Here is a 25,725-nt window from a genome sequence, read left to right as displayed (position 1 = left end):
ACTGCATCTCCAGATCATCTGACTAGGGAAGACAGATGGCTTTTGCTAATATTAAAAATCAAGCCTTCCCTCTGGCCTGGTTTGATGATTCAAAAATAATCAATATCTAATCTAAACTTGTTACGACATTTGTATTTCTTCTTCCAAAGGAAGAATTCATAACAATATTATGCAGGAAAATTCTGACACTTCAGCTGATAACTATTTTATCTTTATCATCTCCAGCCTGATTTTTTTCTGATAGTCTTAAAGCAAAATTTAAAAATACTTATAAAGTAGCTTCCTAGAGATTTCTTTTAAATCAAAAACACTTTAAAAGTTTTCTTAGGAAAGTAATGCACATTCACTATAGAAAAATGGAAATAAGGAGAATGAGAGGGAAAATACAATATGACCAGCCAGAGATGATACCTATAAATATAGCTTTAGCAACCATGATTTTCCAAAGACCCCAAAACTGCCACATATACAGAACACCAGCCTATTCCTGCATAAGTGTCTTATCCATCGTTTTAAAAATAAAGCTATGTTAGAACATCGTTTTTTAACATCTAAAAGAAGAAAGATGTTTCAACCATTTTATCCACCAAGAAATGAATAAAATAAGTATATATGAAACTTCACTACCATCACATCTTTTCAAATTATTTCAAGGATGATATCAAAAGAATTTTAATGTAAAATAATGCAGTCGGTCTATACTTTGATGCGTCCCATCTTCTCCGAACACGTTAACATTGATGGATTAAACGTACAAAGAGAAAATGGAAATGTGTAGCTGGGTTCATATGCAAGAAAATGCTCTTCTGTGCCATAATCAGAGGGGAAATGCCAAGTGGTAAAGAGCTAACACTACTGCTGCCTGGGTCTGGGATGGGACCAGCAGCAGGGCCTGAGCTCAGTATCCTCAGTACAGGACTAACAGACCTGGGGACCTGAGCATGGCTCCCTGGCATGGGGATCTCTCATTAAAGAGGAAGAAGGGAAACTACTGCTAACCTATGGCTTGGGACTATTTCTTCAGAGGAAATTCTGGGCCCAAGGAGGCAGGACTGAGGGTTAGTGGTAAACTAGCCTGCCTGATAAGCCACCGTGCTATCAGAGTAGAAATCAAGCTGGTATAAAAAGACCACAAAGTAGAGTGGCCTATATAAGTTGGAAATTTATTTCTCCATCTCCTATGTGTCTACACTGAGTAAAGCGCTGTCCTGTCTGACATCACTCAGGGTCCAGAGTGGCAGGGATGTTCGGCCTCCTTAGTGTGCGGCTTATAGCTCTGTGTTCAGGGTGGCAACAACAGCTGTATTCATTTTGCAGCTAGTGGGGAAAAAGTGAAGAAAAACTTTAGAGTAAGATTCTCTTAAAGCTGTCAGGGAAGAAAAACATTTGCGCTACCCTCTTAGATTCTGTCAGTGCGGCTGTGTGACTTAAATTGACAAAAAAAAGCAGAGGAAAGGAATACAAATTTATTCACACGTTTACATGCACAAGAGTTCACAGAAAAGAAGTAAAATTCAATGAAGCAGGTAGACTTGAGAGCTTCTATACTCTTTTAACAAAGGAAACAGGGTTTGGGCTTCAAGGAAGGATAAATTGTGGGGAAGTGCCTAGGAAATATATAAGGGAGATAATGAAAGTTAAGCGTTGTGTTAGTAAGGTTTGTGTATGCAGACTCATCAACTCTGGAGGGTTGCTCTCCTCATCTTGGTACAGAAGATTGGGGAAATACACGCAACCTTCACAAAGAGAAATTTATTCCCTGCTTTTAGGCAGATAGGGGAGAAAAGAGAACTTTTCCTTTATCTTTTGATTGTTAATTGCCTTCAGCTCAAAATAATCCTTATGCCAAGGTAGCATGTTTTGGCATGGCACATCCTGATCCACTTCAAAGGGATTGGCCAAAACGATTCCACTCACATTCCATTTTCCCTAACTTATTTATGTGCTTACCATTAGCTACCAGGAATGTTGTGAAATTTGTATCTAGCTTGGCTGCCATAGATCCAGCTAAAAATGGGTAGGGTGGACATGTGGAGAGTGTTCTATTTCTAAAAGGAAGAGAGAGAAGAATGGACAGTGGAAGATAGTTAGCTGTTTCCACCACAATCTATTATTCTGGCTATCCAAAGTTTCATTCCCTCACATCTTTACACCCTTGCCAAGGATCTGGACGTGGAAAGGGGTGCAGATCTGCAGATCTGCAGGAGCTGCAGAGGAAAAGGGGTGGATGGAACCATAATCTATTTTCCTTGCGATTAGGTAGTGGACAGCATGGAAACAAATATATCAGCCTGGAAAACTGCTGTCTTTTGTCATGCTGTAGCAAACGTTTACTAAAACAGTCACTTTAATGATTTGGAAGACAGATCATGTTACCAAGAGCCTTAAGCTGTAGAGGAATGGATATAGAAAAGTAGAATGCTGATGGATGTTGGATGTTCCTTTGCTGCTTTGAACAACATGTTACAATGAAGATCACCCCAGGCAGGAGGTGGCTGGTTTGCAAACTGATGATTGAGGGGAGTTCTGCTCAGATGGGAGATTCTCCTCTGGTGGTCTGAAATCTAAACAATCTGAAAGTCCACTAAGATGAGGCGTCACATGATTAGAATGGTCACCTGTCTCACTATCCCAAGCAACAAAAAATAGGACTTGTTCAGAGCCTCTCCCAAAAGTTCTCCCTCGTATAAAACAAGGAGAACCAGCCCAAAGGCAAATATTAGGCCCTTCCCTCCCCATCCTACCCTTTCAGAGGGCCCCAAGCTAGTCATTAACACATCAAGGGAGAGAAGGGAGGGCCAGGTGCAGAAGCCAGCAAATAAAAAAGGAGTTTGGCAAGGTAAGATTCAAAATAGGGAGCAAAATTGAGTGTTGTTATTTTTGTTATTATCACATTACTCAGAAATAGAATCGCATTAATATTTTGAAAGAACTGTATGGAGCAAGAAAAGAAAACTTGACCTGAAAAATCAACCCACAAGCTCTCAAATTGAATCAGCAGAAATCGTCTCCATCCTGGAAGGAAGGCATCTCCCTAAGTGAACTTGGCAGAGGGCTGGCCCTGGAGGGAGTTGAGTAAGGGGGAGATTCTTAAAGGAAAGTCAACTGCCCCCCACTGTTCTTCCTCAAACCACAGGTCTGGAGGCCTCTGATGCTGCCTCATCTCTCTTTGCTACAGCGATTTCTCGTTTAAATATTTGGTGATGAGATTGGGCCCTGAACCTTTGAGTCACAAAACGTGTCACATGGAGTCACATGCTCCTCCAACCATACTTTTCAGCATCCACAGGGGCACCAAGGTGGCTTGTTTTGTTTTCTAATATCATGAATTTACCTAATTGCTGGAACCTAATTTATGTCTAAAAGGCATGACGGATGGTAAAAGACATAAAATGAGGAAAGAAAGTAACTATAAAATTTCTAGAAGAAAATATAAGAGAATATTTCATGAATGTAGGTTAGGGAATAACTTCTTACACATAAGGCAAAAAGCAAATGAAATAAAATGAAAGATTAATATGTTTGTAACATCTATGCTACAAAAAGATCCCACAAACAGATAAGCCACAGACAGGCAGAATATGTGCACAAAGAATAAACAGACAATGGATTTGTACTCAGAAAATAGAATAAATATGAATCCTTAAAAACATAGAATCAACCAGAGAGAAAAGTGGGCATAGATCATCATGGTCTAATCAAGAAAGAGGAAACCAAAATGGCTGTTGAACAGCTGAAAAGTTCCTCGACCGTAATAGCAAGCATGCAAATAAAAATAAACAATGGAATATAATTGGTAATATTTTAAAAGTCTGATTAATACGAAGATAGGTAGAAAAGAAAGAAATATAGTAAAGATCACATTTCTGGTATATCTGACCAACAATTCCACTTCTAATTTTGTATCCTAACAACCATGCACATGATCATGAAGAGTTATACAGAAGTCTATTCATGGCAACACTATTTGTAAGACAGGAAAATTAGAAAAAATTATCACCCATCCATGAGTGAATGAGTAAATAATTTGAGCCATATCCCTAAATTGGAACTGCATATAGCACTTGAAATAAACCAAAACTATCGGTATCAACATGTGCCAATCTCAAAAACATAATGACCACTGAATAATATGAGCTGTATAGTAGCATCTTTATAACATAATAAAAGAATAGTACATATTATACACGGGTATTACTATTGTGAGGATATGTACATCTAGAATACTAATTTTCTTTGAAAGGAAGCAGCAGTACACAGGGGTGTCTGTCTGTATTTGTGATGTTTGTATTTTTCAAAAAATAAGTAGGGCAAAATGTTAAGTTTAATAAACTAGGTGATGAGAATACAAAGATTTATCAGTCTCCATGAGATATAAATACTGCATAGTGAAAATAGTAATAATAACACCAACAGCAATAATAATAATTATTCAAGGGAGTCAGATTCTGGAAACCCCGCTGCAATCCATAAGACACAGGAAGTCTCCTTGACTCATGTATCTTGTGGTCTTCACAGAAGCCTCAGCCAGACGTAGATGCTTCTCCATTCCTCTCTGTACATGCCAGGGTTTGACTCCACAAAATGAAAGCTGAGTGTAAGAATTCATATGAGCGCAACTATGACATGCAGCTATCTACTGGGGCTTTGGGGAAAAAAAGGAGGAGGATCGGCAATAGATGTTAGCTCAGGGCAGATCTTCCTCACAAAAAAAAAAAAAAAAAAGAATTCATATGAACAAAACACCATATATTTTCAGTTGCTACACATTTTTAAAATTGAATATGTTGTAAAGACAATTTTTTCATTTTTTTCTTGTAAATTCAGAACTAAAATCTGTTCCTCTATATCCAAATTGCGTGACATTTTAACCAAGAAGCGTGATCATCAATTTTCAAATTTAAAATATGAATTTTTGTGAAGGCATGAATTGTGGATTATGGAAATTACATGTTCTAGAGTTCAGTTTCATTTACTTGATGCTGGAGAAGAGGCAAAACACAGTTTGTAAAACTGATAGAGCAAGTGGAGGCACAGCAGGCTTGAATGTGCCCTGTGGCTCTTCTGGTCCTGCAGGTGGATTTTCCTGATGTGGTTATGGGTGTGGTGCCTGCTCATCATTCTCACTGTTCCATGGCCATCCTCCCTGATCTGCAGGGGCAGAGAGAGGATGTTGCTCTTTAGTCAAGGGCATATCATCACACAGTGTCCTTCCTCCTATATTAAATATCTTTTGGGAACATTGAGTTAAATTCTTAGCAGAAAATTATTTGAACAAAAGACAACCCTAAGTTTAGAAAATCTAAACAATTGACCAGTATATCATATAGTATGTACCTGCACAGTACATATCCGTATTAGGCAATCACGCTTAGAAAGCTAATGAATGTATCTAAATTAGCAGATATTTACAAATATCTTTCTGTCTTAATGTGAAACAATTTATAGACATAATTTTCAATTTGCAGTGAATGATAATTTTTTTCTTCCCTGCTAGAATTAAAAGTGGAAACTGCAGTAGTGCTCTCCACGGCGGTCATCACTGCGAAATAATTAACCTTGACCTTCATTAAGGCCGCTGCTCGGCTGGCAATATTTATAACTATTGAAGCGAGACATTTTCTTGCTGATATAATAATTTCACGGGTAGTAGTACTACCCCAAATGGGAGGACATTAAGACTGACTTCTGGAGGCTTTATTTGTCTTCAAGTGAATCTATTATTGAGAGAATTTAATCCCTTACTGACTGTAGAATTACAATGCAGAGTACTTATGTGGTGGAATTATACGAAACTACTAATTATCTGTTGTACATTTGAAATTTAAACATTCACTTTCTATAATTAATTTTTTTCTCATTTTAGTCTCAATAACTAAATTCACTTGTGAAAATGACATTGCAAAGAAATCTTTGGAAAAAAGTAATTTCAAAGATTTAGAGTTAGGTTTAAATAAATAGTGATTATAATACCTTAATGCTAATGCTGTCTGATTTGTTGTTCTTATTACCAATAGAAAATTCCTTATCTATATTATAAAGGAATACATTAATTTTCAAAGTGGATATGAAGTTTCTGAATTGAGCACAGTCATTTTACAGGATTATTATTTATTGATGTCAAGTTAAAAAATGTTTTAGAAACTTATACTGAAGTGTTTTCCATCATCATTTATTGTATTAGTATGCCAATGTGCTTTTAATTTACTCAAAATTAAGGGAGAATTATGGCTTTAACACTTCTTGATGGATGGTAGTGTTCATGTTTTAGATGGAGAATTGTTTCTAATCTTGCCGGGTGTGTGTTTATCTGATTGTTCCTACCTTGTGAAATTTATATCCAAATTCTCGAGTTCTGAGGACTAACCCCATATTGTTATGCAGACATTCTATTGTGAAGAAGGAGGATGATTTAAAACTATCGTGTACATTTGAAGTGGTCAGTTGTATTTCTATGAATCCCCCTCTATCAATTACTGAGATCCAGAAAAATTTTCACAACATATTCATTCCATTATTTAACAGATAACAAATTTTAATTTTACATCAACAGGATTATTGTCACTAAATAATTAAGACAAAAAACCCTATCATTTGATAATTGCCATTCATAAAGTATTTACTGTGTCTCATCAGCTTTATATACATAGAGATATTGTCTCTATTACTTAAACTAACTCATGAGGAAAGTATAACTAAGTGCATCTTACCAGTGAGGGATTGAACACGCATAAAACTAAAGTGACCGCAGGACACACAGGTGGCAAAGGGCTGGAGCAGGAGCAGCCCCTGGTTTATCTGGCTGCTGTTTCTGTGCTCCCTCCGCTCCATCACCCGCAGCTCACAACACAAGGTCAGTCCCAACTAGGTAGCCACAAATCATGCACGTGTCCTCTCTCCCTCAGCCTAGTTACACAGAGAGAGTATGGCTCTCATGGGAACTTCAAAGGCGATCTAGGATCTGAATGAAGTCCTGTGTGTGTGTGTGCGCGTGCGCGCACGCACTTGACCAGTCATTGAAGTGGTAGAAATACTCATGTACAATACTTTACCTGAAACATTTGGGACCAGATCTATTCAAAAGATCGTGATGTTTTAACTATTAGAAACATAAAAAACATCTCTTGTTGGGATTGGTGGAAGAAGGGCTCTAATCAGACGTCAACATTTCTGCAGAGAGGTGTATGAATCTTCATGCTAAGTAGATAAATATTAAAAATAGCTTCATTTCATTTTAAATAAGGTTTAACTACCAAATAAGCTGTTTACAGGTGTTCAGATTTCAGAATTGTGGATAAGAGCAGGACGGGCTGCTGAAAGTACACCTTTAGAAGGAGGGACAGGACATTTACTGATTGTTATGCAGCAGCATGGCATAGACTGATTCTCCTGTCCACACATCTGTGCTTCACCCATGGTTGACGGCATGGCTCCATTGTCCCATTTTGACCAGATCTAAAATTTCTTTGTCTATATAGTTATAATTAAACAAAACAAAACAAGAACAATACTTCTTGAATACTCAACTGGTATTTTATAAATTAACATTTCCTCAAAGTTGGTTTAAAATTATAATTTATTACATACACGAATAGTTTATAACGGATATCGTGATAATACTATTCTGTTGAAATTGAACATAATGACAGCAACTACTTGATGACAGACTCTCATTAACCATCATCTATATAGACCTAGATTGAGATTACTCACAGATATCCAGTGTTGGTCTTATGACACATGGAAGGTAATTAGATCACTGTGGTAAAACCTGAACTTGCTGCCACTAAACTGCACATTTTCGTTTGTTTTTCTTAGTCTTACTGGCTTATTCTTTGAAATAGTCTTTTCTACAAGCTGAATTATTTCCTCATGAGATTTTTCCACATTGTTCTAAATTACTGGTACATAAGGCAATAGGAAAAGTTGATGAAAACATATATATATGTTCCCTTTTATGCTCTATGTATGCCCTAGTCAAATATGTTAACATTGCTATAATAGTGTCTATGGTACCACAGGACAACATTCAGAATTTTGACATTGAATCCATATTAAGAGCTTGTAAACAGTAAATATTATTTCAATATCACAAAGATGATGACCCCAGAGTAAAAGACAATAGTCAAAAGCTTCTCAGACTTAAGGTTCATGTTGGTCTTTGCGGGCTTTTCAATTGACTCACTTCTCATTTTAATCAACCAACCTGAATTTTTTTCTCATAATAATGACATTACAAAAAGTGAATTTTCACTTTGCTCAATTCTGTATATTTTCAAAATATTTTACACATGTACATACACAAAATACAAGATAAGTTCATTTTAATTCCCTCATAGAACTTTTAAACAATGCTACTATAATCTTCACAAGGTAATAATTATCATTAATATTCTCATTAATATTGATAATTGATAATATTGATAATATTCATGAATATGGGAGCTATACCTTTAAAAATCTATAAAACTGCAACGGAAAACACATACCATAGGAAGCAAAAAACTGGAGGACAGACAAAGACAGAAGTACAATTATGAAATCTCTGAACTGAATCGTTATCCATTCATGCTCTAAATTCAATCACTCAATTCAGTAATTACCAATTTCTAAAAGCTATAGCCTCCCCTTTATTTTACCTTTACTTTCACCTAAGATATCTGTAGTAGTTGGTAGGTTTTTAAAAATTGGTGAAGGGTGCTGAGGAACAGATTCACGTTCATATATTCTTGTAGCCTCCTCTCTTGAGTTTTGTAATGGATCTGAAAGTGAATTCCTAATATCAGATCCATCTATATTTATATCACTATATTCCAAAGGCAGTAGACTGTCATTATCCTTTGTACTGAGGTTAAAATTGCAATGCTCTTTCCCTACGACGACAGCATTGTTGATACTTTGTCACACACCTCAAGATGCATTGTTTAGATGAGACAAGAATGAGCACGTTGGCCCGTCAATGTTTTCGATACAGACCCCAAGAAATGTGGCAATCCAAGCTCTCTGGCTCTTAGAGGGATTTAACCTAATAACTGCTCCTATTTGCAGGAGTGTCCAACTAATTTCATGAAGCCCAATCCCAGTGGGTGATTGAGGACTGAGTGTCTGTTAATTTAACATACCTATTCTATAACTCTATATCATTTCAATATCAGACCCCATATAGAAAGAATGCATCAAATCTCATCTTTTTGGCTCTTCAGTTTCAGAAGTCTATTTCCTTTCAGATTTCTCCTTCATGATCACTTACTAACAAACATACCCACGGCTTGGTATGTTAACGGGAGAGATGACTAATGAAATCTAAATAGTCATAAAAGGAAAATTCCCATGAACTGGATAAACACAAGAATTACAAATGTGATGAATAGGAATAAGATGCTACAGAAATTGATATTGCTAAGCGTATCATTTCAGCCACATTTCAATACTCATAACAATTACTTAGAATCAGCAACACCGCACAGCTAATCAACCGCATCTGTTCATCTTCACAGCTGTTATCCCGGAAAGAACGCCACTCTCCTCCCCACTCGGCTCCAAACACGCTGTGATTGTAATGAACACCTCTCCTGATGAGGAAGACAGCCTCACATCTTGGAGAAAATTCAAATAGAGGTCCATTGGAAAGTCGGGGATACGTAGTTACCAAGGAAACTCACTTGTGAGGCAATAAACTGGTTTAACTTCGAGATACATAAGTTTATTTTATATCAGAATCAACTTGCTATTCATTTTCACGTACTCTTCTAAGAAGGTTAGAAAACAAAATTATAAATAATATGACCAGAAATGCACTTAAAAGACTAAATCATTTAGTTATTTATTCATTCATTCATTTTGAAGAAAATGTATATCATTTTCCAGCCTTTACTAACACACTCAGCCGTATATACATACATTTGCCCTACAGCCATACATACATACATTTGATGGTTATCAAGTGGAAACAGAAGGGCAGGAAAAAGGCAAAGTGGTAATCAACGAGTTAAAATTACTATAGGGTGTTAAGAGAACATTTAACAGGGAGAACTGACCTAATCAGGAGGTTAAAGGTTGATTGCTTTCTTAGAAAACATACCATTGAAGCAAGATTGAATGGAAATCTTATTAAGAGCAGGGAGTGGGGGCAACACGAGAAAAGTCGTGAGGCAGAGAGAAGCACAGGATTGCCGTTGTGAAGTAAAAGGCCTGGATGTGAATGGTCAGAAGGAGAGTGGAAAGAGGCTGGTGAGGAGACCGCATGCCTTACCTGTTCACGTTCAAGGGTTCTGGGTTTTATCCTAAGAATTCAGAAGCCCATTATGGTTTCTGAGCACAATAGCCATTATTTCAGGGAAACTATTTCAAAGAATATACGACCTATCCACTGGTAAATACTTCCTCTGAATATCCCCACATAGTCGGTCACAATCCCTCAATGCCCTCTCAGTATTCTGCCTTTCCTCGTCCCCGTGTGATGATCTGCATTGTCTTCTTAACCACCAATGTGGAATGACCCTTCACAGTCCCCAGAGCAGGAAGTCTGCAGGAATGGTTAGCACCTCCTCCTCTCTCGTCTACGCTCCAGCACCACGCCCCACAGATGCTGCACCGCACAGTTCTCTTAAACATCATTCTTGTGAAGCCTTTTTCCACAGCCCTATCTCAGGTCTCATAATCCACATCAGGCTGACAGCAACAACCTTCAACTTCCAGTGTCTCCCTTGACAGACCTACCTTTTACCATGGGACTGTGCTAGCATTCATTTGAAAATTCAGACTTGATTTGAATCAGTTTTATTTTCTAAATTTAAAAATACCAAAAAACCCAATAACTTTCATGGCTCGTGTCTCGGAATTCTCTATGGTATGACCTTGGTGTATTTCTCCAGTCTTGTTTCCACAAACCCCACCTCTCTGTGATTTTGTTGCACTTCCTTTAATGTTCTCATGCTTTTCCAGTCTTTACTAATGTCTCAGCCTGTGAAGGTCCTAATTATGCAACATGCGTTTTTAAGTCAGTCTCTGGTTTCACAGGCAATAAGAAAAGCTACCATTTGCTGAGTGCTGACTGTGCCAGGCACTGTTCTAAGCATGTTCACTCACAACAGTGCTCTGTGTGGTTTCTATGACTAATCTTCTTAGACAAATAAGGAAATTGAGACTCAGAGCGTTATACACCTGGTGGGTGGCAGAACACAGATTCCAAAGCTTAAGCATTGTGACTCTCCATCCCACACGCTAAACCACCACGCACTTCATTCGTATAGACCTCACTATATATACACACCATTTTGATATGATTTATATAATTTTCTCTCCCACTAAATTATTATCTTGCTGTCAGTGTCTGTGTTTTGTTTTGAGTTTTGTTTTTTCCCTTTTTGCCTTTATGCAAGAATAGGTTATTAACAGAAAGGTGTTGAACTGTGTGTAGTAGCACACAATGTGTTAGAAACACAGCCTGCCTGTCAAGTCCTGGCTGCCCAGTCACTAGTAGTATGACTTTGGGAAACTTAAACTCTCTCTTTCTCAGTTCCCTCATCTGAAAAATAGGGATAATGTCAGGTAGTATAACCTCTCCATAAGGTATTACGGGGATTGCCAAGATATAGAAACAACCTGTGTCCACAGATAAATGAGTGAATAAAGAAATGTGGTGTATATACTCAACAGAATACTATTCAGCCTAAAAAAGAATGATATCTTGTCACTTGCCACAACATGGATGGCCCTCGAAGGCATTATGCTAAATGAAATGTCAGACAGAAAAAGACAAATATCATATTATCTCACCTATATGTGGAATCTAAAAAAAAAACAAAAAGAAAAACAAAAAAAAACAAGCTTAGAGTTACAGAGAACAGACTGGTGGTTGCCAGAGGCAGGGAATGAGGGGTAGGAGAAATGAGTGAAGGGATTCAAAAGGTACACACTTCCAATTGTAAAACAAATAAGTCACAGGGATGTAATATACAGCCTGGTGATTATAGTTAATAATACTTTTGGTATTGCATATTTGAAAGCTGCTAAGAGAGTAGATCTTAAAAGTTCTCATCACAAGAAAAAAAAATTTTTTGTTAACTGTTATAAGATGACAGATGTTAACTAGACTTATTACGGTATTCCTTTTACAATGTATACAAATACTGAATCATTATGTTGTACACTCAAAATTAATATAATGTTATATGTTAATTATACCTCAATTAAAAAGGAATTATGATGATTGAATAGGATGTGTGTACATGTGTAACTTACACCAGTCCCTGGTCTGGCTTGATCAAATGCTTATGTAAATATAGTTGCCAGTACTATTTGTTATTGTTATTAGTTTCCATACTTGCTTCTGGTTGGTATTCTCCCAATTATATAAACTCTTACTTCCCTATTTTTTTTCAATAATGAACAAAACATTACATAAAGAAGAAATAATAAATTGTAGGTGACAGGTACCTCATCGTATTTAGGGTCTGCAAATTCCGGAGCCTTTTGACTGTGTGGCTTTGCTGCGGTCCTCTCAGTTGGCTTGTCTACTCACCAGGCAGTGATGTCACAAACTGCTGAGACTGGATGCACTGAAAGAGAGATTGCTCACACTCAACCCCTCCTTCCTGTTACCCCTGTCCTGGCAGACCCTGCCACCCGTGTCCAGCCCCTCTGAATGCACAGCATGGATTCTCCACATCTTTGAGGACTTTGCCTTTCTCTTGCATTTAATTCCCATGTCCTCTTCACCTGGGGCCCAAATATTGCTGTCCTATATTCGTGAAGTTTCCTTATCAGAACAATACTGCCTTTTTCTAAGGCAACTATGAATACTACTCATTCTCAGAAATATGAACTACTGATTCCCTTTCCAAAGAAAGTAGGTGAATTTTTCCAGCAACTAAATCCTCTCTTGTTATCTTTCTTATTTCTACATGGCCAGGGGGCTCTGAAAAAGACGGCAGGGAGGCAGGGATATTACAAAATAGGAATATATGAATAAAAACTTATGTAAACAATACTTCTTATTCCCGATCAAGGAACCAAATAACTTTATGAAATAGGTAAAGACCACAAGTTCCTCAAGCAGTTTTTTTCTTTTTAACCTCAAAATTATTCTATATGCTAGACTCTGCCACAAAGAAAAATTTTCCCATTTATTTCTGAATATTCATTCTGCCTGAACAATCAATTTGACCCTTTCTTAATTGGAACAAATGCTAATCTTTCTGGTGGAAGTTCATCTCTCTCCACATTCTTTATCCTTAGAGTCCATAAGCCGTTATGAAGATAACTCCTCAAATCTCTGTCTTCACTCATAAATTTTATTTGAAGCCCTTCTCAGGTGCTTAAGACAGTATCTCTAAGCTCTGTCCTGAAATATATGGAAAATTTTTGATAATATTCTTACATAATTTAAGATAAAAAAACACTGGATGGAAAATACCATGACCTCAGATAACGCTGCAATGGTAGAAATTTCAAACGGCCAGTAATGAATGCCACCTTGAGAAGAGAAGGAACGGTAGTGGCGATGGTTTCCCTGTCTTTCTGCAGAGACTCCCTCCACAGAGCACATGAGAGGGAAATGAGTGTCAGCCTGCTTGGGTGGGCATTAGCTGTCTGTCACATTCTGATGAGCAAAGTTCCCGAATCCCTACTGCTGCATTGTTACCAGACTGCCTACAAGTGTTGAGAAAACAGCAGTTGAATATAGAGTATGTGTAGTGGCAATAATCCAGCCTATTTTTTTGTGGGAAATGCCTTCTACATAAGTTTGAGTTCATTGTTTTATACCTCAACATAAATGAAAATTGTTCACACAAAATTCTCTGTAAGATGTAAAGCTTGGTGCCGGCCCCGTGGCTTAGCGGTTAAGTGCGTGTGCTCCACTGCTGGCGGCCCGGTTTGGATCCTGGGTGCGCACCAATGCATCGCTTCTCTGGCCATGCTGAGGCGGCGTCCCACATACAGCAACTAGAAGGATGTGCAACTATGACGTACAACTATCTACTGGGGCTTTGGGGCAAAAAAAAAAAGGAGGAGGATTGGCAATAGATGTTAGTTAAGAGCCGGTCTTCCTCAGCAAAAAGAGGAGGATTAGCATGGATGTTAGCTCAGGGCTGATCTTCCTCACAATAAATAAATAAATGTGTAAAGCCTGAAAGCCACTACTTTGTACTTTTTCCCTTTCTTTGAACACCAAACAACTTCAATACTGTGCTCAATTATGAACCTCCATTTTACTTTAATCTGCTTGGACAGTTCCCCCTTATTCTTTTTCTTAACTAAAATCTTACAGCAGTACTGATGGCAAGTCTTCAGACGATCCTAAATCAGGATTGGCTTAATTTTTCACCGCTTTTTGCAGATCATAATTTTCTCACCCTTGCGTCAAAACCTTTCACCCTTCCTTCTTCAAATGTCAGGCCAAGCACCCAGGCTTGCTATCCCTTCCACTCATTCTCATTTTCTCTAAATAATTAAAGTAGACATTTTTGGACATTTCTGAACTGCCCGCATTCCCTTTATCTAGATCAATTGTACAATATATGTGGGCAACTGTGTTCATGTTCATACTGCCATATAACATTTATGTAATTTCAGAAAGATTTATTGGGCAGTGCTGCTCTATACTACATCCATAGCTGAGTGTAGTTGAACCAGAGTAGGCTCCTGACCTGAGAGGAGCCCACTGATTGGTTCAAGAGTGGAAAATGTAATTGCTTTTTCTGAAAATTTGAATTAAGGGTCACACAGACTTGAAAAGTAATATAACAATGGATTACAAGAGGAATAGTCTATTATCACCTATGCTGAGCTGCTCAGATCGATCCTGGTACCCCACTCCCTGAAATCCTGGTTTTAATTTCTCCCTGTATTCAATGTCTTACCTCAGTTTCCTTCTAACAACATTGGTGTGTCTTCAGTAAGTTTGTCATCCCTATTCTTATCTCACTTCCCTTTCTTCCAAAAAATGGTTTCCCTGATAAGTACTACAAGGACTCTGTATCAGTTAGCTATTGCTGTGTAACCAACCACCCGAAACTCTGTGTTATTGAAACAGCAACTGTTTACTTATTCACAATTATTGTTAGTAATTTAGTCTCATCTCAAATGTGAACTTTCATGCATCTGTACTCAACTCCAAGTTAGAAGGTGACTTTCCTGACCTTGGCTGTGCTCTCTACACATCACTAGTGGCTTCAGCTGAAGCAACTCATCTGCCTTGGCCCTGGTTTGCGTGGTTCCTCATTTGCCATAAGGCTATCCCGGGGCTCGTTTCACGGTACAAGCAAGGATCCCAAGAGAGAAAGAAAGAAAGCATGCCAGCCTCCTTGAAGCCCAGGCACAAAACCTGCACCTCACCACATCTGCTGCATCTATTGAGCAAAGCAAGTCACCAGGACAGACTTGTCCTGGGAAGAGGGACACCCTCCCTTCATGGGAGAGGGTGCACTGTTACATTGCAAGGGGCGTGGAGTCGGGGAGGAGTGTAGCCGGGTTTGCAATCTGTTATAAACTTAGCCCTGTGCAAGTTCAGTTCCTTGGCCCTCTTATCTCAGCACCACATCTCTCCTTCTTTATGAGGCTGCAGCGCAGCTGGGCAAAAATCCTATCACTGTAGAAATTAGTCCCACAACAAAAGCATTGTCACCATTTTAAGGTGGACTTTTAATACTCCTCAGAAACTCCTTCAGTTCTCCTGTCAGTGATCACTCAAGCCCCTCATGGTCAGTTTCAAACCCTCTCCCTTCTCACTGAACCACATATATAGCTGCCTCTGCCCGTCACACTGCTCCTGTGACATTTCATCCTCTGAGTGCAGGCATCCTCCTCTTCGTTACAGTGGAGTACGGTCGCGGGGCCGTGAGGGGAGAGAGATGCCAAGTTGTACAGAGAATGAAGTGTCATCTGCAAAATGGCATTATTTGTGGTGCCAATCACTTGTAATTCACAAAAATAATGCACTATTTAAATAAAGAGTACAGTCAACTTATCTACTGTAGAACAGGGAAAAGCCACAAGGTTTCAGCTTTATACTTACCTCTCTAAATTATTAATTGTGAACTGTGAGCAAGGCATTATCTTTTCTTGGCATCTGTTTATTAATCTATACAATAAACAGGTTGAATATAGTGATTAGTAGGGTTACTTATAGCAAAAAATATATTCAACTGTGGAATTTGATCTGGAGATATAAAAAACCCATAAGTTTAATGTTCTGCAGAAATAAAACAAAACAGCCCATTTGATGTTTAATGGATAGATATTTAAAAACACTCTTCTTAGAGATATCTTACTCATGTATTTTTAAAACTTCATTTCTTTCTTTTACTATAAGGACATTTAAAGAAAGGCAAAATTGTTCCATAATAGATAGCCATCTGTTACTTCTTTTATACTTTGTTACAGTAACATATTTTCATAGTTATAGTATAATCACTTCCCTGTAAACAATAAAATCACCACTTAAGATTGTAGTAATTCAAAGAAATGAACAGTATACAGATACAGTAATGCTTCCAAATATGTAGAACATAATAATTCAGTTGTTATTGCTACTTAGCTTTCAGAATGTCCAGCTTAAAGTTTATTTTCAAATTTTCTTTATAAGAAGTTACTTAGAGACGTGTGGGGAATCGAGTGCTTGTCCAACGCCAAGCGGTCAAAGCTCTCAGTGGGAGCTTCCGACGGCCCTCTCGATGGAAGCTGGGCCACAGCCCCCTCGTGTCTGTCAAGTGAAATTTCCGCTCCCTGATCCTCTGTCACAGATCGTCTACGACCTGCCACAGGCCTTCGTTCCGTCCACTCCGTGAAGCATATCCTAGGGTGGGTTTGCTGGGAAGGTCTTGCAGGTGTTTTGCATTCTGCTGATTTCAGTTACCCACAAATAGGATTTTCAGAAATTTCTCTAGATTTCAGGGCTTTATCTTTATTGTCAAAATAGAGAAACTTCTTTTATTTAACAAGTAAACTCTTGAAAATGAAAGAGAGGTAAGTACTTCAAATAATTAAGTCAGAATGAATTCTAACCTCTTTTTATATATTCACATTAATTTATCTCCAAATGCAATTTTAACTCTGCTGCCGGCGTGCTACTGACTTTGGGACAGGTAGCTTCTCTAGCCGGTGTCTTTTCCCTGGCTCTCCCTGGGAGAGCAAGCTCTCCCAACAATTCCTCTTAATTTAATGTGGAGAGTCTCTGGAAGAAAAACAATACTATTGTTCTGGTTATCATTAAACAGATAGCTAATAAAATTTTGGTAGATTAATAGCATGGAAGCTATTATTTTCATTAAGGATTTATTAGAGGCGTAGGTTCCCAATCAATGCACGTGGTTTTATCATCACAACCAAAACACAACTCTGTGAGACAGAGAGATCTCTCTTCCTCACTTTACAGTAAGAAAATGGGGGTTTTGCTACATCAAGCAACTTTCCACAACTAATAACGCTGGTAAATGGTGGCGGGAAAAAGAGGCTCTAGATCAATTCCAGTCATGCTTAACATACTTGATACTTGGGAATACGTGAATTTTGTCACACACATGCCAATTTATCACTGAGTTTGCTTGTCCCCCATGTGCAATCAAAGGTTTGAGACTTAGTGATATTCCTCCTGCCTTCCAGTACTGACCTATCCATTCACAGACTCAGAAGACACTTAGATGGGGTGACAGGGTGAAACCACCTCTAGTGAACAGTCAGATGGACCCAAGGTGGGCTTTGGTCATCTGTTGTTATATCCAGTACCATTGGCTCAAAGGAAAAACAGCTTTATGACTAAGAGTATTCAAAAATATGCCTCATATTTTAAGTAATCCAGAGTGGCTTCTAATTTGAGATAACAGCAGGGCAACATTTCTTGATTAACCCAGTTTTAACTTTCCATTAAATAGCCCCCCAAACACGCATAAAAGGCTCATGTGTTGCTGCCGTGTTCTGTTTCTAAAGCAGCTTTGGTGGGTTTCATGATCAATGTGTTGCAGTGATACTACACTGAAAACTCCCTACTCCAAATGGAGAGCTATCACAGAAAATATATAAAAAGAAGAAATGAGAAAGACACACACAGGATCAGCTTCACGTTAAATGTTCCATTGAACAACTAGGACTCCTGGACTGAAGTCAGAAATCAACTCAATAAGCCCTTCCACTCTACTCCTGGTGCTGTCCACACCACTTTGCAGGGCTATTTCTTTCCACCTCTTTGGGCTAGATTTGGGGCAGGTTCTATTTTTCCACTGGTTACACTCAGATAATAAAAAATCCTCCAATGTCATCTAGTCACACAACAGTCTTAGCGCAGTGAATAAGTCCAGTCTCACGTCGTCATCTAAGCTTTAGTTGAGAGATGTTTTTCCTCCCCAGTGTGGCCATCCACTGCAGGAGAGATAAGGAATGGCGGGCCTCTTCCCCTTCCTTCTCCTACTGCTTCCACTCCTCCTCACCTCTTCCTAACCATGCTTCTGTGGACCTGTCCAAAGTAGCATTGGGAGCAGGGAAGGGAGGGAAGAGAGGAAAGGGAAATAGGCAAATCACTTATTGACTAACATCATGGTGAGCTATAGTCTTTCTGCGCTCGGCTGGTGTTAGAGCTGACTTTTTTCATAGTGTAATGTATGGGTTCTTGAGAGAGGCTTCCTTCCCCCGCATTACATTTGAATCAAACCAAAATGCTTCTCTACCTGCTGGCCACTAATGACTGCTTCCTTAGCTACCAGGCCTCTCACAGTGCACCCCCCACATTGTCTACAGAGGTCCCTCAGCCCTCTCCTGGGTCCTCTAGAATAGAATCTAAGGACAACCCCTTGTCAGCTCTCCTGCATATATGCCCCATTTCTGGACTATAGAAGACGCTGGTGCACACTTTGGCTTAAGAAATTCTGGCAGCAGAAGTCCATTCCTATTCAGCTACATCTGCTTTGCTCCATCACCAGGGCTGCAAGCCAGTCATCACCTCACACATTCATTTTCCTCAGAAACTTGTTAGGGTGCAGGCTAACGGCAGCGCCAGGCTCCTGGCACGTACATTCTCTGGGTCGTCCCTCTGAGGTTTATAACATAAGATAAAAGTGAAATACCCCCCATCGTCCCCACACACTCACCAGCTCACTCATCTTGGGGGAGGGCAGGACTCACTGGAGGCTGAGAGCTCTCTGCTAGTCCACATTCCTAACCTGGAATTATTTGCTCAGTCTGTCCACTCTATTCTGTAAGCTGGAGATGAGTTACCAGTTAAAGCGCTAGTTTCCAGGCACTTTATTCTCCTGGAAGGAAGATTACTGTCTGACACCTCACTTGGGAATATGTCAGCTGAAGCTCAGGTAAAACTGGGACTAAAATAGTTATGACTCTATTTTAAACATACAGTTATAGATGTTACAGGTGCAAAACCAGGAGCAGGGATCGCAACCTCAGGCTGCGGGAATTTCAGCTCCAGAGACAGCCGGTGACAGATGAGACGGTAGATCTCAAGATGAGTAAATGTGTGAGGTGGTCTACGCAAGAGTGAGGACTAGAATCGTGCCCACAGGAAAGGCAGAGGCTGGAATAGGGCCCCTCCCACAATTCACGGTTTAGTGAAGCTCTTGGGCCTAAGGAGAAGGTTCACAGCTTCTCCCTCACTGCCGGCTGGGAAATTGTTGTTAGTGCCGTGGAGTCGATTCTGATTCCTAGCGACTCTATGTGCAACAGAGCGGAACCCTGCCTGGTCTTTTGTCGCCATACTCTCCCCTTCTGGCACTGTATCAGACAATGCTCTGTTGCTATTCACAGGGTTTTCATTCCCAATTTTTTTGGAAGTGGGTGGCCAGGTCCTTCTTACTAGTCTGTCTTAGTCTGGAAGCTCCACTGAAACCTGTCCACCATGGGGTACCCTGCTGGTTTGGATTACCGGTGGCATAGCTTTCAGCATCACAGTAACACACAGCCATCACAGTATGACAACCAACAGGTGGGTGGTGTGGTTTCCCTGACTGGGAAACAAACTCCAACATGGTGGTCAGAGCACTGACTCTTGACCACTAGAGCATCAGGGCTGGCTAGCTGGGAAGTTAAGGGGTATAAACAGTGCTGTGCTGGACCCTGGTGGCACTGGCCAAGAAGAGAAAGGTTGGTCTTCATGGTGGGCATATTTACACTGTGGAAATCAGCAAATGCTTCAAATAGCCTTATTTTACCCTGCTTAAACATATACCGGTTCACTAATTAATATAAATGTATCTGAATTGAGATACAAAAAATAACACCAAGCCTGGAGGTGCTGTTTTAATATCAGACAAAGTAGATTTAAGGCAAAAATTTAATAGAGAAATATTGGTACCATATAATGATTTATGGAGCAACACCAGAGGGAATAAAGTCATGAACATATATGTTAACATGAAACATATACAGCAAAAATCTATAGAAATACAAGGAAAAATTACTAATTCCAAAATGAAGGGGGACATTTTAATAAATTTCTCTTAGAAATTGATTATTCAAGCAGGCATAATATTATTAAGAAGATAGATAAGAGTAAAAAAGGGTTAAATTTAGTGGAAATTTATATATATATATATATATATATATGTACATACAATTTAAACAATAGGGCATTTCAATGACCAATAGCAAAGACTTGTGATAAAAATGTATGTGTTAGTATTGAATCTGATTAAATCAGTTGTATATATGTAAATTATATATATATATCCTAATACATTTCCAGCTGTAAGAAAAATTAAAACAATGTGATGATGATGATTATTTTTAATTTGTGTTTCTATTTTCTAAGGCTGTGACTGAACTATTTCATCGTATGTCTTTTATTTGTGGGCATTCATATTCTGTAGTGAAAACATTGACCTTGAGTCTCATTTTAAAACACAAAAAATTTCATGCTAAACTGATTAAATTTTTTAAAGCGAAGTAGAAGGATATTCAAGTGTCCTAGAAACGAATGCTCAGTGTGACAGGAAATGAAATGAAAATTCATGAAGCCTTATTTATACCATCATATTTAATTTCAAGGGCCAGAGATACTGAAATAATTGGAAAGACACATAGCAAAAATACCGTCAAAGAAATGGTAAAAATGATAATCATGGACAAGGCAAGAAATTGATTGATAAGACACTTCTGTCAAAAAAAAAAAAAGAACAACACTGTGCACAATAGAATTAGAGAGACAGCCAAAAATATAAATTCACAATTTGAAGTGTAAATATTAATAGAAAACTCAGTATTATCCATTATCCGTTGACGACTTACCATTGTTGTGAACCCAGAAAATATTTCAGTATTTACCAGCCTGGAGGTGTAAAAAGAAGCCCTGAAGTCATAATATTCTGAAAATATCTACTGATTTTTAGAAACGGAGATGGAATTTTTAAACAATAACATACACTGGAATCAATACACTTGTATAAATAAGAATAGTGCAATGCAAAGATTTGTCCAATAAGGGACTTTCATCCACAGTTCATATTGTGATATAAAAGGGGGAGCTCTGGGCAATGATGTGTGAACATTTAGAAGATGTATTTGTTAAGGCTAGACAATTGCCAATCATATTAAGAATAAGTTATTAAACATTTTTATTTTTTCTCAGCATTATGAATATGTGAATGGAGATTAAAATGATTATTGTTTTATTTTGAAATTCATTGATTTTTTACTTAGCAAAAGTTTCATATTTTATTGATACTGTGAGAACTTCAATAACTTTCTAACTAAACTTTCAACATGAAAGATTTACACCAGGCACAATATGAAAGATTGTTTTAAGAAGACCACATCTTGAAACGAAAATCTGTACATAGAGTCATTTACACTATTTTGTGTAAAGTGTTTTATCTCAATGTCCAGACCTCTCAGGGAATTCAGTAAATGTTTTTATTCTTTTGCTAATTTGCACATCTCAGTTTGGATTCTCTCAGTGCAGATAAACATAAAAAATCAAAACATAATTTTCTTTCAGTCATAGAACCACTGTGGCATGTTTAATCAAGCAATATTGAGCCAAATATCCTGTTATTACTGAATAATCATAAAAATTGCCAGACTCTTCTTTAAAGAACTTATTTCCTAGTTTGCATTTATACAACATTTGGATATACTTTTACAATTTATTGTTTATTATTATTTCACAATTTAATTTTTAATTTAATAAAATTTTTTTACGTTTTATTTATGGCAAGTATCACTGGTTTTCTATTAATACTAGCGATATAAAACTTTTTTTATTTTAAGTTTATTTTGTAACTAAAAATTGAGTTTATTTAAAGCAAAATAATATTAGATAGATTATAATATATATTGTCAACAGCTATTGCAAGATTACATAATTGGTAAATGAATAAATGAAGCTTTGGAAGCATTTTGCCATATAATAATGACACAAATATTCTAGTGTTCTTATTATATAAAAAACTACAGAAGGAGGAAGTCAAGATGGCAGCTTAGGTAGACTCTGACCTCACCTCCTCCCGTGGACACAGCCAATTTACAACTACTCGTGGAAAAATTACCCCTGAGACAGAACTGAAAACTGGATAAGAGGAACTCCTGCAACAACGGACAATCCTAACTGAGGTGGAAGAGGCAGAGACTCCCTTCTGGAGAGAAAAAACGCCGCCTTCACAAGCCGCAGCGCCTCACGGCTGCCCAGGAGCAGCCCACAGGTACGCAGCCCTCCCTGGAGGCGTGGGGCCCTGAGCCGGGGAGCGCCCCCACCGTGGGCATTTTGTGGGCCCAGCACAATCGAGACGAGTGGCATAATATCTGACTTTGCCTGCTACTAAAACATTGGGGAGACCCCTAGAAAAGCTGGTTCACAAAGAAATTAAAACTGGCTCTTAAAGGGCCCACACACAAACTCACCCGTTTCAGAAAGCAACCTAAAATCACCAGAAAGATAGGTGCACAGTGCTGTGGTGAAAAGAGACTCACCTAATAGGCCCTGAGTGGATCTCAGTGAGAGGTGAGACCTCTCCAGGGACTGGGACATTGGTGGCGGCCATTGTTGTGGCCCCGTGTGGGCATGCTGACACAGACACGATTGGAGTTCTCCCTGAGGTCTGCTAGCCCAGGGTCTGCCCCACCCGGTAGAGCACCGATTTAATCCAGCTCAGCCAGGGCAGGCAGCCCACCCTAGAGATTGGCCCCACCCAACAACAAGCCCTCAGGCAACTTCTGGGACTGCATAGTTGGTGACTGGATTCTCTGCAGCCTGGCAACTCAGCGGACTTCAGCAGGGCAGGACGTGCACAAGGAGCGGGTGGAGAGTGTGGGGCTGTGGTGGAGTGTGTGGGGCCCCTGCCTTGGAGAGACTGGGTCCGCTTTGGGAGGTTGGGGTGTGCACATGGGGCAGGACTGTGTTGACTGTGTGTGTGGACCTGTGGGTGGCAGGGCTTGTCAACTGCAGAAGACTTGTGTTTCTCAAAGACCCACCTAGGGGGTTTGCTCCACCTTCCAAAGCCTGAAACAATTGGGTGCTCCTGTGCCTGAGGCCAGCCCCACCCAGCTGCAATCCTCAGAGAGCTGACAAGAGACATAAAGGCTGGAGGCTTGTAGCAATTGTAAGGCCCTGAGCCTAACAACCTGCCACGCTGGGGGCCTACTCACTTAAAAGAAATACTGCAACACAAATGTGGTATTAGAACTTGCAGCCAACTGTGCTGGGGCACCCCACACCTGATAAAGAGACTGAAGGGCCCACAACAACTACAAGCAGCTGAGCATGACAACAGCTGGCCAGGAGCATAACTCGGCCTCCCTGGGCGCCTACAGGGAAAGCAAACAGGCCACAACAGAAGGACACATGTAGCCCACATAGGGGTCACCCCTGGAACATTGAGAACTGAGGGAAGCACACTGCAGGCCTCCTAAGCCATCACTTGCATAAGGTCACCTATCCAAGAGCAGGAGACGTAGCTGACCTACCCAATACGTAGACACAAGCACAGGGAAAGAGGCAAAATGAGGAGGCAAAGGAATACATTCCAAGTAAGGGAACAGGACAAAACTCCAGAAAAGAAACTAAGTGAAACAGAAATGAGCAACCTACCTGACAGAGAGTTCAAACTAAGAGTGTTAAGGATGCTCACTGATCTGGGGAGAAGAATAGATGAACTCAGTGAGAATGTCAACAAAGAAATGGAAGATATAAAAAAGAACCAATCAGAAATGAAGAATACAATATTGGAAATGAAAAATTCACTAGAGGGACTCAAAAGCAGTGTAGAGGATACCGAAGAACGGATCTGCGAGCTGGACGAAAGACTAGAAGAAATTACCCAAGCTGAACAGGTAAAAGAGAAAAGAATTAAAAAGAGTGAGGACAGTCTAAGGGATCTCTGGGACAGTATCAAGCGCACTAACATCCATGTTATAGGTGTCCCAGAAGGAGAAGAGCGAGACAAAAGGGCAGAGAATCTATTTCAAGAAATAATAGATGAAAACTTCCCTAACCTAAGGAAGGAAACAGACATCCAGGTACAAGAAGCACAGAGAGCTCCAAACAAGACAAACCCAAAGAGGCCCACACCAAGACACATCATAATCAAAATGTCCAGAATTAAAGATAAAGAGAGAATCCTGAAAGCCGCAAGAGAAAGTCAAGTTACATACAAAGGAAACCCCATAAGGCTATAAGCTGACTTCTCAGCAGAAACCTTACAGGTTACAAGAGAGTGGCATGATATATTTAAAGTGCTAAAAGGAAAAAAGTTACAGCCAAGAATACTCTACCCAGCAAGGTCATCATTCAAAATGGAAGGAGAGATCAAAAATTTCCCAGACAAGCAAAAATTAAAGGAGTTCGTCAACAAGAAACCAGTGCTAAAGAAATGGTAAAGGGACTGATTTAAGGGAAAAAGAGAAGACCACAAATAGGAAAAATTATCTATTTCCATGATAAGAATGTAATGGATACAAATACACAAAAAAGAGGTTAGATATGACATCAAAAACATAAAAGGAGGGAGGAGGGGTGTTAAAGAGTAGAGCTTTCAGACAGAGGTCAAACTAAAGAGACCATCAATTCTGTATAGAAGAAGAAAGGAACAGAGAAGAACTACTAAAACACTGAGAAAAAAAAAGTTAAAAAATGGCAGTAAGTACATATTTATCAATAGGTGCTTTAAACGTCAATGGACTAAATGCTCCAATTAAAAGACATAGGGTGGCTGACTGGATAAAAAAACAAGACCCATATATGCTGCATACAAGAGACACACTTCAGACCTAAAGACACTCACAAACTGAAAGTGAAGGGATGGAAAAAGATACTCCATGCAAATGGCAATGAAAAGAGAGCTGGGGTAGCAGTACTCATATCAGACAAAATAGACTTTAAAACAAAAACTGTAAAAAGAGATAAAGAAGGGCATTACATAATGCTAAAGGGAACAATCCAACAAGAGGATATAACACTTGTAAATATCTATGCACCCAAGGTAGGTGCACCTAAATATATAAAGCAATTATTAACAGACATAAAAACAAAAATAGTAACACAGTAATAGTAGGGGACTTTAACACTCCACTTACACCAACAGATAGATCATCCAAACAGAAGATTAATAAGGAAACACTGGCCTTAAATGACACAATAGAAGAGATGGACCTAATAGATATATACAGAGCATTCCATCCAAAAACCGAAGAATACACCTTCTTTTCAAATGCACATGGAACATTCTCCAGGATTGATCACATATTAGGCCACAAAATAAGTCTCCATAAATTTAAGAAGATTGAAAT

At 39.0% G+C, this 25,725-nt stretch overlaps 1 long non-coding RNA gene across 1 annotated transcript; it reads right to left on the bottom strand.

Moving 5' to 3' along the window:
- Positions 1-4,771: 4,771 nt before the first annotated feature.
- LOC147918130 (uncharacterized) lies at positions 4,772-23,001 on the bottom strand. The gene is made up of 3 exons (XR_015553010.1): positions 22,912-23,001; positions 12,439-12,560; positions 4,772-5,151 (listed from the first exon to the last, which is right to left on the bottom strand). It is a non-coding gene; the product is annotated as an uncharacterized LOC147918130 (long non-coding RNA).
- Positions 23,002-25,725: the final 2,724 nt, after the last annotated feature.

The sequence above is a fragment of the Ceratotherium simum genome, chromosome 1 (assembly GCF_057802395.1).
Source record: "Ceratotherium simum simum isolate JZ-2026a chromosome 1, ASM5780239v1, whole genome shotgun sequence".
In the NCBI taxonomy this organism is placed as follows: domain Eukaryota; kingdom Metazoa; phylum Chordata; class Mammalia; order Perissodactyla; family Rhinocerotidae; genus Ceratotherium; species Ceratotherium simum.
The sequence above is the reverse complement of the archived record's forward strand: the minus strand, read 5'-3'. Positions and strand labels throughout refer to the sequence as shown.